Here is a 15,165-nt window from a genome sequence, read left to right as displayed (position 1 = left end):
GTAAAGAAAAATCCGCGAAACATACGGGATTACTGTAATAGATTAACAGTGGCGATTTTAACCCTATTCGGTGCACCCCGTATCATTTTTGATACGCCCTAACTAATTTTTGCCAATAAACTCTAGTTTGTAAGCAATGCATGGTCTCACGATTATTTTCTTGTTAAATTACTGGAAACACAACAAAATAGTGATTCTGAGCGAAAAAACTGGGTTGAAACGAGCGTTTTCTCTAAAATTAACGATTATTCCCCGTGGAGAGCGCTAAACAAAAAGAAAACGCTCGAAGATGAGTGAAATATCTGGGACCTTAGCCTACGCACGCCTAACGGGCATCAACACAGCTTCCAGACGTACGATACGTTTCCTATTTTCATTAAAACTACTTTATTTTCTATGTATTATTCATTGTTCATACTTTATGACTCCTCATACCTAGTGAAATAGTTATTTCATTCACTAATTTTATTATCTATGTATTATTCATTGTTTTTCTCTATGACTCCTCATACCCAATGAAATGGTTGTTCGTACACATACACACAGATACACACATGTGCATTGTATTGTGCACACAGATACACACACGTGCATTGTAATGTGCACACACACACACACACACACACACACACACAAACCTCGCGGCTCTCGTGTAGGCGTGCTGGACGACGGTTAGTTAGGCATTAATCAGGGGACAGGGTGGATGTGCCGACGGACGTAGTCATTGCTTTTATTTTCGACTATGTTGACGACCCAGTCGAAGATTACTTGGAAGAGGTAGTTGGCGATGATGATGATGATGACCTTGCCTTGGATAGAGTAGCTGAGGGCGACGATGTAGATGATGATCAGAATGTTGACAAAATGAAGAAGAGTGGGTACCACTCAGAAACAGAAAGCCACTGGTGAAAAATAGATTAATCAGTTCTTTGGACCAGTGCTTGAACAAACATAATTATGACGAATTTGTCCTGCCACACGAGCTCAGGGAATATACCTGCATTTTAGAGAAACCCCAGAGAAAATTAGATATCGGCAAGTCAATAATATGGACCAATCATACAGAAGGTAGGCCTGTTGAGAAGGTATTGCCTAGTGAAGGATGTTTTGTTAGGAGAGGCAAGGTCAGCTAATACAGAAATAATGGCATGGGAGTTGTTTATAACATCTAATATGATTGATGGTATTGTAACCCATGCTAACACAAGGCATAATTACCGAAATTTCTAATACTGACTGCTGAAATACCAACACACGTCAAGATGACTGATGCCATAGAATTGAAAAGCTTTTTTGGCCTGCTCTATCCAAGAGGTTTGTTGGGACAAAATAAATATTGCTATAATCGTCTCTTCATGGAAGGGTTTGGTCACCCAATATTTGAAGCCAGACACCAGAGATGGGTACACGATCAACATTGATACCAGACACCAGAGATGGGTACACGATCAACATTGATACCAGACACCAGAGATGGGTACACGATCAACATTGATACCAGACACCAGAGATGGGTACACGATCAACATTGATACCAGACACCAGAGATGGGTACACGATCGGTTTGCAGCAATCAGGGAGCTTTTTGAACAGTTCAGTAATTGTTGTTGCTCAGTGTTAGAGCCAGGTGACTTGACCACTGATGAAACGTTGTATGGGTGCAGAACACAAATAGGGTTCAGACTACAATAAGAGCAAACCCGTACTCTATGGCCTCCAATATAAATCTATTAATGCTGTTAGATATCCATTTACCTTTAGGACAGCTGTATATTCAGGTAAACCTGGAGAGCCAGGACCACACTACATACGCGGTACAGTCCCAACAGTGAAAGCTCTGGTAAGTCAGTTACAAGACTCAGTCGACCTTAGAGGTAGGATTATTAGCCTGGATAGATTGTACACCAGTATAGAGTTGCTGGAGTGGCTTCAAACACAAGGTATCTCAGCCTTAGGTACTGTAGATTCTACTAGGAAAGGCATACCACCAGAGATGGTCACAGAAAGGGAAGATAGGTCATACCAAGTTTACTGGAAGAAACACGGGGAGGAAATGACACTGAATCCTATGTAACACCCACCAAAAGCAAAGGTAAGAAAGATGTGTTACTTCTGAGCACAGTTTCCCCTATATTAGGCATTACCAAGGATGATGATTTGAAAATATATATATATATATATATATTTAAATTGTATGATATATATATATATATTTAAATTGTATGATTTCACTAAAGGAGGCACTGACATTATGGATCAGAGAATAAGTTTTCATACAGTACACACTAAATCTAGAAGATGGACAGTGAATGCCCTTGGCTACATTGTCAACACTGCCAGAGTAAATTCACAGACAATTTATTCGTTATATAATAATCAGGACCCAAGAAAAATTGCTTCAATCTCCTATGGCTGGCAGTTAGTGAAGGCATTGTGTAATCTGCAAATTGAAAGAAGAAAAGTTCAGGCTTGTGGTCTGACCAGGAATACAATAGCTAAGATGAATCTGATGCTCGGACAGGGAGATGTAGAGGAGGCCGTCCCAGAAGTAACACATGAGAATAGGTCAGGCAAGCAGCACAAGTGTCATTCATGCCTGGAGTCTCTTTATGGTCCACGATACACTCAGAATCGCCCCAAAGTAAAATCGTCCACGAAACAATGTCAAGTATGTCACAAGCACACCTGTGATCAGAATTGAAATAAAGTATGTATGAAATGCTATAGTAACATGCCCAATCAGTGAAAGTCTTGTTTTGGAAATTAAGAATGAATATGCATGTCTGTGAATATAGATTATGACTGAGTTTACGTTATATACGGATTATATTTTTGTTTAAAAATTTCCTTATATGATAGATGTAAATAGAGATACGGAAGGTGAGGATCTTGCAGCATAAGAATCCTCCGGCTTACTTATATTAGTTGTAAGTGTAGAGTAAAAAGGATGTTCGAGTGCGTAGGATCAAATACCGCCGGAAAATACATAGAAGCATAGGCATGGATAGCCCCAAGTTAACGGTTACTACTCTTTCGACCTGTGACGGGCTGTGGGTCACTGAGGGCCCTGTTAGTTAATTGGCACCCGGGATCTTTTTAACTTACCAGGGGTCGATGCAACATTGGGTGGATCAGCTGAAATGAAGCATGGTCTCGCAGTGTAGAGAAGGAGCTGGGGCCTGATTGACTGCTGTCTCCCTTGAAAGCGCCAGGCAAGGCTCTGGACCTAACCCCTCATATCCACACTGTGCCTGTGCATTACCCAGGGAACAGCTTGTTCTCCGGTTACAAGAGATATAGGGTTTAACCAGGAAGCTACAGGCTGCTCTAAGCGATTCAGTAATCCAAAGACTGGCACGTTTCCTGGTTAACAGTCTACTCGTAAGAATTTAATGGTGATCCCGCATGTACGGAGCTTTGGCTGGCAGCTGCATTTTCTCGTGGTGACTACTAACAGAGGATCAAGGGACTGACTTCTGGAGAGACTGACTGGCTGACCGACAAAGGTCTCAGTGATAGGCTAGTGATTGACCAGTGGGAAATTACTAATAAACTGACATCAGAAGGACAGTCTACTGACTAATTTGTCGGTATTTTGGGATTGACTGCCCCACTGAATAACCATTGATTTATACTGTATACTGATGATGTTTTGGGTATAACTATTCATAATTGAATATTTGTTATTGCATTGCTCTGAATACTCCTTGGGGCGTAGCATGAGCAGATAGAGCTACCGTGCCCTTTGAATAATTGGTTATAACTAAATATTTCTCTGTGCCCTTCAATTTTAATTTGCAGTACTCAGATTTAGAAATACCTATATAATATATTGGTGACAACAGATTCAGCCTTCTCAAGGACCTCCTTCAGCTGTAAGGAGTGAGAAGCAGGTAGACCTTTATTATACAACAGAGGGGCAGGCAGAATAGGAGGTAGGTAAGGCACAAGGCTGTTGATGTGGAATTTTGCATTTACTATGCAATATGTATGCCTTTTCAAGCATTTATCTCCCGTACATCTACCGCCTTCTGCCTTATCTACCTCCTGTACTCCCCGGCCCTTTCTCACTCGCCATCCATTTGTATGATAAAGGTCTACCTGTTTCTCACTCCATAGTTATACGTGAAGTGGGTCCATGAGAAGGTCGAGTCTGTTTTGTTCTCACGAATAGATTATATTTCACACACCAACACAATCCTCACAAACCACCACAGACCTCACACACGAGCACAGTCCTCACACACCACTACAGTCCTCACACACCACCACAGTCCTCACTCACCAACCCAGTCCTCACACACCAACGCAATCGTCACACACCAACACAGTCCTCACACACCACCAGTCCTCACACCACCACTGTCCTCACTCATCAACACAATCCTCACACACCACCACAGTCCTCACACACCAAAACAGTCCTCACGCACCAACTCAGTCCTCATCCCACACGTGTAAAATTAATAAGAATAATCTTTTACTTCTATAAATTCATTATTATATAGTTGTAATGACATTTGAAAAATAAATAACTACTTTCTAAAGGGAGGAGGTTGGGGAAAGTGGTTGGTGGGATACATGGCGAGTTGGGTCCTCGTCCCGTATCCAGGTTACACACTTTTTGAGTGTGGCTGAAACTCGCGTAGCTAAATATTATATTCAGTCATTAGAAAGAAATATATGGTAGTATTCTCATCATCATCATTATGAACTTTCCATTTTTAGTCCACAGCAGGACTGGACTCTTCACTTAGGGAGGTTTTAGTCAGGAAGCCCTAACCCACGGCCCTGCACAGTTGTTGACTTTATACACGGGTTTTATTCGCTCCTGTGTAGAGCACAGCTGTCATGTGTGGGGAGGCTTCCCACACAGTTCTTCTCAACAGGATGGAGTCGGAGACTTTTCGTCTCATTAACTTTCCTCTTACTGGCTCCCTTCAACCTCTGTCTCTTCGCGGCACTGTTGCATCAGTCTCTTTTCTATCGCCACTTCAATGGTCACTGCTCCTCTGAACTGTCTGCTTGCATCCCTCCACCACCACAGCAGGCACGCAGCACCCGTCTTAGCAACAAACTCAGCCCTTTTCTGTCCAACTCTTTAATGCAAGAGTTAACCGTTGCTCCAGTCATTCATGTATGCAACAGGTCAACTCTGGAATTGTCTCCATCTCTGTTTTTCTAACTGCCTACGGTCTCCAGTCTTTCATACACAGTGTGTCCAGGCATCTCGAAATGAACTGATCTTGAATTTGGCTCTGCTGTCGTTTTTTTCTTGGAGGGAGCAATTTGCAGGTCCTGCCCTTTGGTTCCTTCTTTCTTGCAAAAAAAAAAAATACTCGCATGTATAACCAGGTATTATTTACATGCTTACATTATTAGATTTCCTTGACTAATAGCTACCTCTCCATCAACTAGTCTACCTAGTAGTAAATCCACTGAAAGTGGGTTTAGGAGTTATGAAGGTGAGGAAGAAAGAGAGAGTATTAGCGGTGGCGAGTGAGAGAGAGATGGTGGTGAGAAAAAAGCGGTGGTAGTGAGACGGAGAGTATGGTAGAAGGGAATATAATGGTGAGTGTGAGGGTGATGGAGGGAGGGAAGGTGGTGGTGAGGAAGATGGGAGGTGGTGAGTGTGAGGGAGGAAGGGTGGTGATGATGATGAGGAAGATGTGTAAGCTATCAACTTCCATGTTATGGACGGTGTGTGTGTGAGAGACAACAGTAAACGGTTTATTGATACTGCAGCCCTCAGACTGAAAATATAGCCTACGGCTTTGATATATGGCAAACATGATAAGCGTTGGTGAATGGTAAAATATTTTATCATTTGATATTTACATTAATTTTAAATTTGATAATAGTTAAACGTGTGTGTGTGTGTGTGTGTGTGTGTGTGTGTTTCAGTGCGCGCGGGTGCGGTACGATATGTTTGGCGGCGCTTGCCTTGCAACGGCGCCGACGTGTCCGAATGCGTTCCTTTCACTTCGTCAAACCAATAATATTACTCAAGATTCTTTTCTCGATACTAGGGTCGTAAGTGTGGGAAATCGCCAAGGGTTGCACCGAATAGGGTTAAGGGGTGGCCACTGCAACCCCTAAAATCTCATTGCCATCCCAGAAGTGATAGGTAGTTGGTCAAGCTCATCAACAATACAAGTGCTGGACATTTAACCACTTTCTGCATCTTGTTCATTATCCATTCACAAACAGTGGCTGCCGCTTAAAATGTGGCAAACAGACCTCCAAATTTGATTGTTCTTGCGTTTGGCACTTCTGCCGATTCTGTTGTTATGGTGCACGAGTTCCATAGAGGGAGATTCCATGTCACACTACAGTTCCACATTGTCATCACGTGCAATTCCTAGTTTAAAAGGTTACATAATATTACTTTATTGTGCACCCTTTGGAGTTAAGGTTTGGTTTATATTATAATTGTTTCTTCAGTTTTCATAATTTTTAGTTGTGGTCAGCATGGAACACAGTTTAATGTCTTGTAAAATGTAAAAAAACAACCTGGCCTTGAACACAAACATTAAGATGGATTTTAACACGAGTTTTGAAATTCATTTATGATTCATCTGTGCATCAGCTGAAGCAACTACAATGCACTGAACATCTGTATTTATATATTTTGATCACCTGCCATTCATTAAGGTTTGCTATGTCATGGCCACCCCATAATAGCTCTGTCCAATTTTGGCCTCCCCAGTCAAAATGTCCTGGATATGCCACTGCTGATTAATACTAGAATATGAGGCTAGGTTTGAAAAGCTATGGGATCGATGTACAGCCATACCACTGTCTTTCTGCCAATGAGCTATGAAATTTACAAAATGAAAATCTGGGCTGGGTTGTTATTGTGAAACATGTCTCCTTGGTTACTAGTCAAAACTGCCCTACCAATATAAGCAGACTTGGCCATCAACTAACTGAAGAACTAGGAATCTTTACAAAGAACACTGGTCATAAGGAATGAGTCTCCTTGGTTACTAGAGAAAATTACCCTCCTAATCTGGGTACACTTGGTTACAGCTATTTGAAAAGGAGTTAGGGATTTTTACAAAGTTGTTGCATAGAATTTGGGCCTTAGTTAAAGAATGAGTCTCCTTGGTTACTAACCAAAATCTCCTAACTTGAGAACACTGTCATCAACTAACAAACGGAGTTAGGGATCTTTACTTAGAAGCATGGAATTTGAGCCTTAGTTAAGGAATGAGTCTCCTTGGTTACTGATTAAAATTACCATCTAACTAGGATTTGCCATCAACTGACTGAAGAGAGACTAGGGATCTGTCAGATGAGAAATTTGCTGTAACAAATGATTTTATAACTGATTTATGAAAGTTAATATACCTAACCTTCACAAAAACCTCTCAAGCAGGGCTGGGGTCAATTCATGTCAATTTAATTAAATTCCAGTTCAGAATAAAATCTGAATTAATCAATTCCAATTCAATTCAATCTACAAAAAAATCAATTCCAGTTCAATTCATTATGGTCGCTATTTCATTCAATTAAAATGTTTTCAATTACAAAAATTTATTCTACCCAGTAACTAATTTAACGGAAAGAAAATTGAGGTTTCAAATTTTTAACTTTTTTGATAGCAAGCTGTATATTTTACTGTAAGTATACTGTAAGTTAATTACTGTACAATATATTCGCATACTACAATAAAATATTTTATCAATTCAGTCATCAATTTATTGATACCCATTCCAATTAATTTTTTTTATATTTTTCTCAATTTCGAATCACCTTTTTAATCAATTCCAATTCAATTTACAATTGACCCCAGCCTTGCTCTCAAGCCATCTAAAGCAATATAGAAGTATGCACAAAAATCATCGGACTGAAAAGGTTACCACACACTCGCCAAACTAGTATCCAGTAGCACGTCCCACCCAATGACAGTTTAGGACAGGAAACTGATCGTCGTGGTTGCGCTGGTAGTGGTAGTTCTGGTAGCTAAGGTGGTAGTAGCCCACGGCAGCTAAATGCCTTGATGCTGGAAAAGGTGCCCACGAATTATTTCACCCTGTCATGCTGTTTCTTGCCATCTTGTTGCTCTTCTCCCAACTCTCACCCCTGAAAAAGAAAACCCTTATAATCTATCACAGTAAAAACTCTATATATACAAAACATCTACCAAAAAAACATACTGAAAAGCAAAATTCCACACACCCCAAAATCTAAACACACATACACCCCAACTAAACACACCCCACCCCGAAAGTCCACACACAGCTCTGTTATCCTAATTTATTACGAGTTCAATTATATAAGTAGGCTTTAGAAATACTCAGTGTGTTTACAATGCAAATTAAAATCAATATCGATCATCACAGAAGCAATTAATGGGAACAAAATGGAAAAATGTATTACCAAGTCAAGCATCTTCCACTAACCGTTGCTCAAGCCAGACTGACAGCAGGGCTGTCTGATTTCCGTGTGATTAAATTCCGTGCACTCTGGCTGGTCAGAGACCCTGGCCACTCACAGCTCGCTTAATGATATATGACGTCATATCGTTTTCTTTGTCAATTGGCATAACTCTGTGGGTGTAACTATGACAAACAGACGAAAGCCTACCATTTATGTATCATATTCACATTATTCCTTGTTTTTCCCGTTAGCCAAACATTAATCTTGTGCAACCTTGCTTACATTATCGCATAAAGCTATGTAATATACTATGTGGCAATTATATATATGATCATATATTAAATAAATAGGGTAAATTCCACGAGCTTCAAAAATGATATATTGTGTAAGGCCTAGCCTACACGAAATCATGGCATGGCAACAATATGACCTAGGCTAAATTGGTAAATTTAAACCATGAAATAACAACAATAATACCACATTCTAAGCAATCAAATAACATAACACTAATATTTTATACATTCAGCTCTCAGAGACCTCTTGCAAGCGTTGCAGTTAGTTTTAGACGAATCGTCTTCCACTCTTGACAACCAGGGCTGATAATCCACGTTAAACAACCACTCTTCTCCAAATTTCTTGGTGGGTGGCATGACAACTTGTAAATGCATGAAATACATAATTACGTATCGGTACCTATTCAAGTCCTCCTACTAACAGCCTGTAGGTAATCGACTGTAATTTCATGATATTGTATATTACATTTATACTGTAAGTATTACTTTATTCCACCCTATCATCGCTACGATATCGTAGATTATATACGAAAGTGTTACTTTATTTTTCGCTATCATCACGTTTTCTATCAATATAAGGGAGAGAATGAAGCATTAATGCTGTAGGGCAAACACTGCTAAATCACACAGAATAATTCAGGGCTGAATATAATATCCTATACAGTAATAACGAAACCTATAGTAACTTACCGAAACCTTGGGAATGGTGACCGTATCTTTACTGATACACCCCAGTTAAAAATGTTTTTCTGGACACCTGTACTAGACCAACATCAGGGACAGATTGGGCCCTCGGTGCTAGTATGACTAAGTATGTTGACTAAGACAAGATTGCATGTGACCTAAAACTGTACATGTCACAGTGTATTAAGTGTATACACAAATAAAACGACCTAACATAGGCATTTACTTCGCGTAAATCAGAGAAATTTGCAAATAAGGAGAAAATCCGTATTTTCCGTGGAACGGATGAGTGACGTCACACTCATCCGTATACGTCATCGATGCTTAGTTTTGTCCGTGCTAGCAGACGAATTTCCGTAAATGGCAGCCCTGACTGACAGACGCAGAGGGCAAGCCAATCAGACAAGAGCCGGCGAATTCTTTCCTCCGCTGTTCCCTCCCCTTCCCTCCCTCCCTCCCCCAATAGTTCTCCCCCACCCTCCACATTACTCCTCCCTTCTCTCTCTCTCTCTCTTTCCTTTCCTTCCATTCTTCTCCCTGTCTTTCCACCTCGTATCATCTTTCTTCCTTTCACATTTTCCTCCTTCCTGAAAAGAACGCTTCCTCCATACCTCCCTCCTCTAACATCCTCTCTCCCCTCCTTATCCCCCTTCCTCCTCCCTCCCGTCCACCCCCTCTCTCCTCCTGCCTTCTCCCTCTTCAACCCCTCCTTCCTTACCCCCTCTCGTTCTTCTAATCTCTGGCTTTTCAGTTGATATTTTAAGGACACACACACACACACACACCGCTCGCTGGTGCAGTGGTAACGTTCCCGCTTGCCAACTGGTGGACGGGAGTTCGCGCCTCGCTCAGGTTGCGAAAAGTTTCACTGACGAAGTGAGTGGTTACTGTCCCCCTTGAGCAAGGGGACGGGTGTGTGCGTGTGTGAAGGTCACAGCCTTGCCCTTAGATCGGACTATATGAGCTCTCAGCTCCCTTCCGGGAGGGTAAAAGCTGACCATCACGATCATCAAGTGATCCTGACCGACCCGGTGAACTACACACACACATTATCTATGGGATGATGATGATTACACCAATATTAATGATCTCAAACAGGATTATCACCACCGCAATTACCACCAACCATCATCATTACCACTACTAACCACCACAATCACCACCACCACCACCACGCACCACCATTATCACCACCACCACGCACCACCATTACCACCACCACCACGCACCACCATTACCACCACCAACAACAACTACCACCAGTACCACCACCACCACCACCAACTACCATCATTACCATAACTCCAATACTCCTGAATGGATTAGTAATTGTTCGGTAAGGTTTGTTTTTATACACACACACACACACACACACACACACACGCACGCACGCACGCGCGCGTTCATGACGGCCGTATTCCCAAAAATTTCCTCTTGTAGATCCATGAGAAGGAAATCCATAGTTGAACTGGTATTTTTTCAAAATTCTTTCCCTTCGAGAGGCGTTCAGATGAGTTTTTCGTTACGCATCAACAGAAATTATTGGAACCTGAACGAATAATCTGAGCCGTCTCTTCAAAAATTCCATAGCAATTTTTGTGCGTTTTTTTTTTTTTTTTTTTTTTTTTTTTTTTACGTGTCCGACTCTGGGCAAAGGCTCAGGGCCTATTTCTTGGGGGCAGTGGCCCATCCCAAGGCCCAGTAGTCCTCCTACACCTCCACGTTGTGGTTCTTCGTCTCATATGTATTAAAAAAAAGGAAATTAAGTTACTGTATAACTGTATTAACGCAATTTACAACGCTATGCTAATGTCTAAGCGCCTTCTGTATCTCTTTTAAAAGTGTTACGCCTGACTCACTCATCGCTCAGTTAAATCATGTGACGTCAAATGAACTGAATGCAATCGTTGTATCGAATTAACTGTCAGGTAGGTAGGTAAATAGGTAGGCAAGCAGGTAGGCAAGTAGACAGGTAGGTAGGTAGGCACTGCATAACTAGGTTGGTAGGAAAGTAGGTAGGTATAACATTGTGGTAGGAAGGTAGGTAGGTATAACACAGTGGTAGGTAGGTAGATAGGTAGGTACATAGGTAGGAAGGTATGTATGTATGTAAGTAGATAGCGAGCTCTGTGGCAAGTAGGTAGGTAAGCACAGTGGGAAGACAGAAAGACAGACAGATAGGTAGGTAGGTAGGTCAGTAGGCAGGTAGACAGGCACTAGTCAGTAGCTAGGGATTATAGGAGATAGGTGGGTATGCACTGTGGAAGATAGTCGGTAGGTAGGTAGGTATTTTGGTAAGCACTGAGGGAGGCTGGTGGGTAGGTAGGTAGGCACTGTGGTAGGCAGGTGGGTAGGCAGAAACATGTGTCCTATGGTAGGTGGGTAGGTAGTATATCAGTAGCTAATGCGGTAGGTAGGCAGTAGGTCGGTAGGAAGGTAGGTAGGTAGGTAGGCAGGTAGTAGGTAGGTAGGCAGGTAGGTGGGTGGGTAGGTAGGTATGCAGGTAGTAGGTAGGTAGGTAGGTAGGCAGGTAGGCAGGTACAGTAGGTGGGTAGGTAGGTAGGTAGGTAGTAGGTAGGTAGGTGGTAGGTAGGCAGGTAGGTGGTAGGTAGGCAGGTAGTAGGTAGGTAGGTACGTGGGTAGGTAGGTAGCAAGACAATGCATAAGACTTTTTTTTAATGCAAAGAAGAAGGAACCAAAGGCCAGGAGCCCGCAAACTGTTCCCTCCAAGAAAAAACAAAAACAAGATAACAGAGAGCCAAATTCAAGATCCGTTCATTTCGAGATGCCTGGACACAGCGTTTGAAAGACTGGAGATCATAGGCAGTAGGAAATACAGACAAAGGGAGACAGTTCCAGAGTTGACCTGTTGCTATAGATTACCCCCCTTACGAGGTGTAGGGGCCTGAGGCTACGCTAGGCTATGTGGCCCGGTACACTTATGGGTAGCTGACCAGCCTACATCCCTTGTGGTATTCAAAGTCACCATAATTGTACTCTCATTACCTGTTCTAAGCACAATTTTTGTACCATAAACTTTCTCATATGGCACAAATAACATCATCTACTTAAATCCCAGAGTTTATCCCAGACACCAAGAAATAACCCAGTGGTGGCACTACTGTACTGCTCTAAATAGGCTTTGGCCCCAAAACGAAGATTCAGAATTTTATATTGGAAAATAAGTACGGATAATAACCAAAATATCGGTAAATATATTAAAATATGCCTGCCAATACATTTATTTGCATTTTAAATCAATATTTATGAAAAGCAGAAATCTACTAAGAAGAGTTAGCGATCAGAAGACGAAACTTCCGCTGACTTTAGCACGTTTTCGCCCTGAATCCCCCCCCTTTTTTTTTAATTTTTTTTTTCGGATTCAGATAATTAGGTGTGTATGAGCCTATATGGAGATCAAAACTATACAATTTTCCAATTAAAAGTGCCGATTCTGTGCCAATTCCGTGCTGATTCGGTAAATGACTGACAATTCGGTAATTTGTGGCACCCTCTCCGCTCACATCACTGTATGTACAGGTTGAGTAAAAACATATTAGCCGACCGCATTTATTTATTTATTTATTGGTAAACTTCCCCTCTACTTTAAGCAGTAGAAGCATCTTACCAAACCAGTTCTTCCTGACAGTGTTATATTTTTCTTATTATTTCTGGGGTGGTAAATAAACGTTTCTTGTAAAATCTGTTTCCCGTTGTTTTTTACTGTTCCGCTGTGATAACTGTTGTTTGATTCGTTAGCGCAATGGCGGAAGCGACTGTCCTAACCAAACAATTTAAACCTAACCTAACCTAGCGTAATTGTACCTTACCCTCACCTAACCTAACCTGTCTCCAGTTGGGAGATAGGAAACAAAATCCATCTTTTAATACGTTTAAGTAAGTTTCTTCCATTACGCTGGAAACAAACAATCGTAGTACGGCTTAAGGAGCATAATGATAACAGGGGAGGAAATATTCAGCAGGGAAAGGCCATTTACTACCCTGAAAATAGAAAATAAAGGAAACTACCTGAAGGAATATGAACTGAATTGGTAAGGTCATCCTGCAGCTTAAAGTGAAGAGTATTTTCACCTATTTATTTATTTATTTATTTACTGTTCATCGCCACATATTTCCTCACCACCAGTTTGCTATATTTATCAGAATTGGTAACGAGAACTAGACAGACGCAAAAGATTTAGTTAGTCATGATATTACTACGTTTTCTCTGTGTGACGCTTCATAGAGAACGGAATGAATAACGAGCAATATGGCACACTTCGATTTTTCTAGGTAACATTTTCACTATCCTGAATTCCTCACATTTCATTTTTAAGGGAATATTATGGGTGTATTTATGCATTATATAGTTTTCCTGCTGATCTCGTTCGTTGCTTTTATATTTTCCTTATCGTTACGTGTCTCCTTACTGTTCGGAGTTTGAACCAATACGGTAATTTTTTCTCTCTCGCCCTTTACCTTCAGCGATAACATTCCCCAGTAAATGGTAAATAAAGAATATAAACAATAAAATAATGTACTCTAATCCTTTTCCCCTTTATTACGTATTTCTAACTTTTATTCTTGTTATCTAATGCCGATTTATTTCTTTGTTTATTTATTTATTTTACTCCAGGGACATTTCCGATTCTAAGGGATGACGTACAGCTTTCATGGCCCATACACTGCCAGGAATCTGAGAGGATGTGTTGTGTTGTGTGGTGTGGTGTGGTGTAGTGTTGTGTGGTGTGGTGTGGTGTAGTGTGGTATGGGTTGAGATGGCGGTATGGTGTGCTGTGTGGTGTGGTTTGGTGTGATATATGCGGTACGGGAGGGTGATTTTGGGTGCTGTGGATTGAGAGGGTCGTATGCTGCGTTGTGTGGTGTGGTGTGGTGTGCTGTGGTGTGGAGTGGTGTATGTGCAGTGGTATGGTGCAGTGTATGGTGTGGCATGGCGTGGTGTATGTGGAGTGGTGTGGTGTGGTGTGGGAGGGTGATTTTGTGTGGTGTGGGTTGAGATGGTGGTATGCTATGCTGTGTGGTGTGGTGTGGTGAGATGTGTGGTGTGGGAGGGTAAGTTTGTGTGGTGTGGTGTGGTGTGGAATGGTGTGGGGTGACAGGGTGGTATGGTGTGGTGTGGTGTGGGAGGGTGGTGTGGTGTGGTGTGGTGTGGTGTGGAAGGGTGGTGTGGTGTGGTGTGTTGTGTGGTGGAACTTCACTAAACTCACTAAAGTCTACGGGAGTGAATCACCTCGTTTCCGAAAATCGCTAGTGAGAGACAGACGGACCTGGCCGCTCGTACAAATGCCCCCGCGTCGAGAGAGAGAGAGAGAGAGAGAGAGAGAGAGAGAGAGAGAGAGAGAGAGAGAGAGAGAGATTTAGGTCATGTTAGGCCCCTCTTGTTTTGAGGTGGTTCAGAAAGAGAGGAATGTGTGTGTGTGTGTGTGTGTGTGTGTGTGTGTGTGTGTGTGTGTGTGTGTGTGTGTGAGAGAGAGAGAGAGAGAGAGAGAGAGAGAGAGAGAGAGAGAGAGAGAGAGAGAGAGAGAGAGAGGTTGAAAGTAATCAGGAAGGGGAGGAGAGTTGAAAAGAACGATAAGCCTTTGATTCCACCCTGCTTAGAAGAGCTGTGTGTGTGTGTGGGGGGGGGGCCTCTCCACACTTAAATCGTACTGCACAGAGGGGTGAATAAGACCCATGTAAAAAGAATCAACAACTGTGCAGGGGTGAAGAACTTCGGAGTCGGCTTAGCACACCCAATATGTGGGAAGCGAATATTGCAAAAAAAGGTAAAATGATCAAAGAA

The sequence above is a fragment of the Coenobita brevimanus genome, chromosome 84 (assembly GCF_032717465.1).
Source record: "Coenobita brevimanus isolate Jiangsu-jjx chromosome 84, ASM3271746v2, whole genome shotgun sequence".
Taxonomy (NCBI): domain Eukaryota; kingdom Metazoa; phylum Arthropoda; class Malacostraca; order Decapoda; family Coenobitidae; genus Coenobita; species Coenobita brevimanus.
This window is presented reverse-complemented; position numbering follows the sequence as displayed.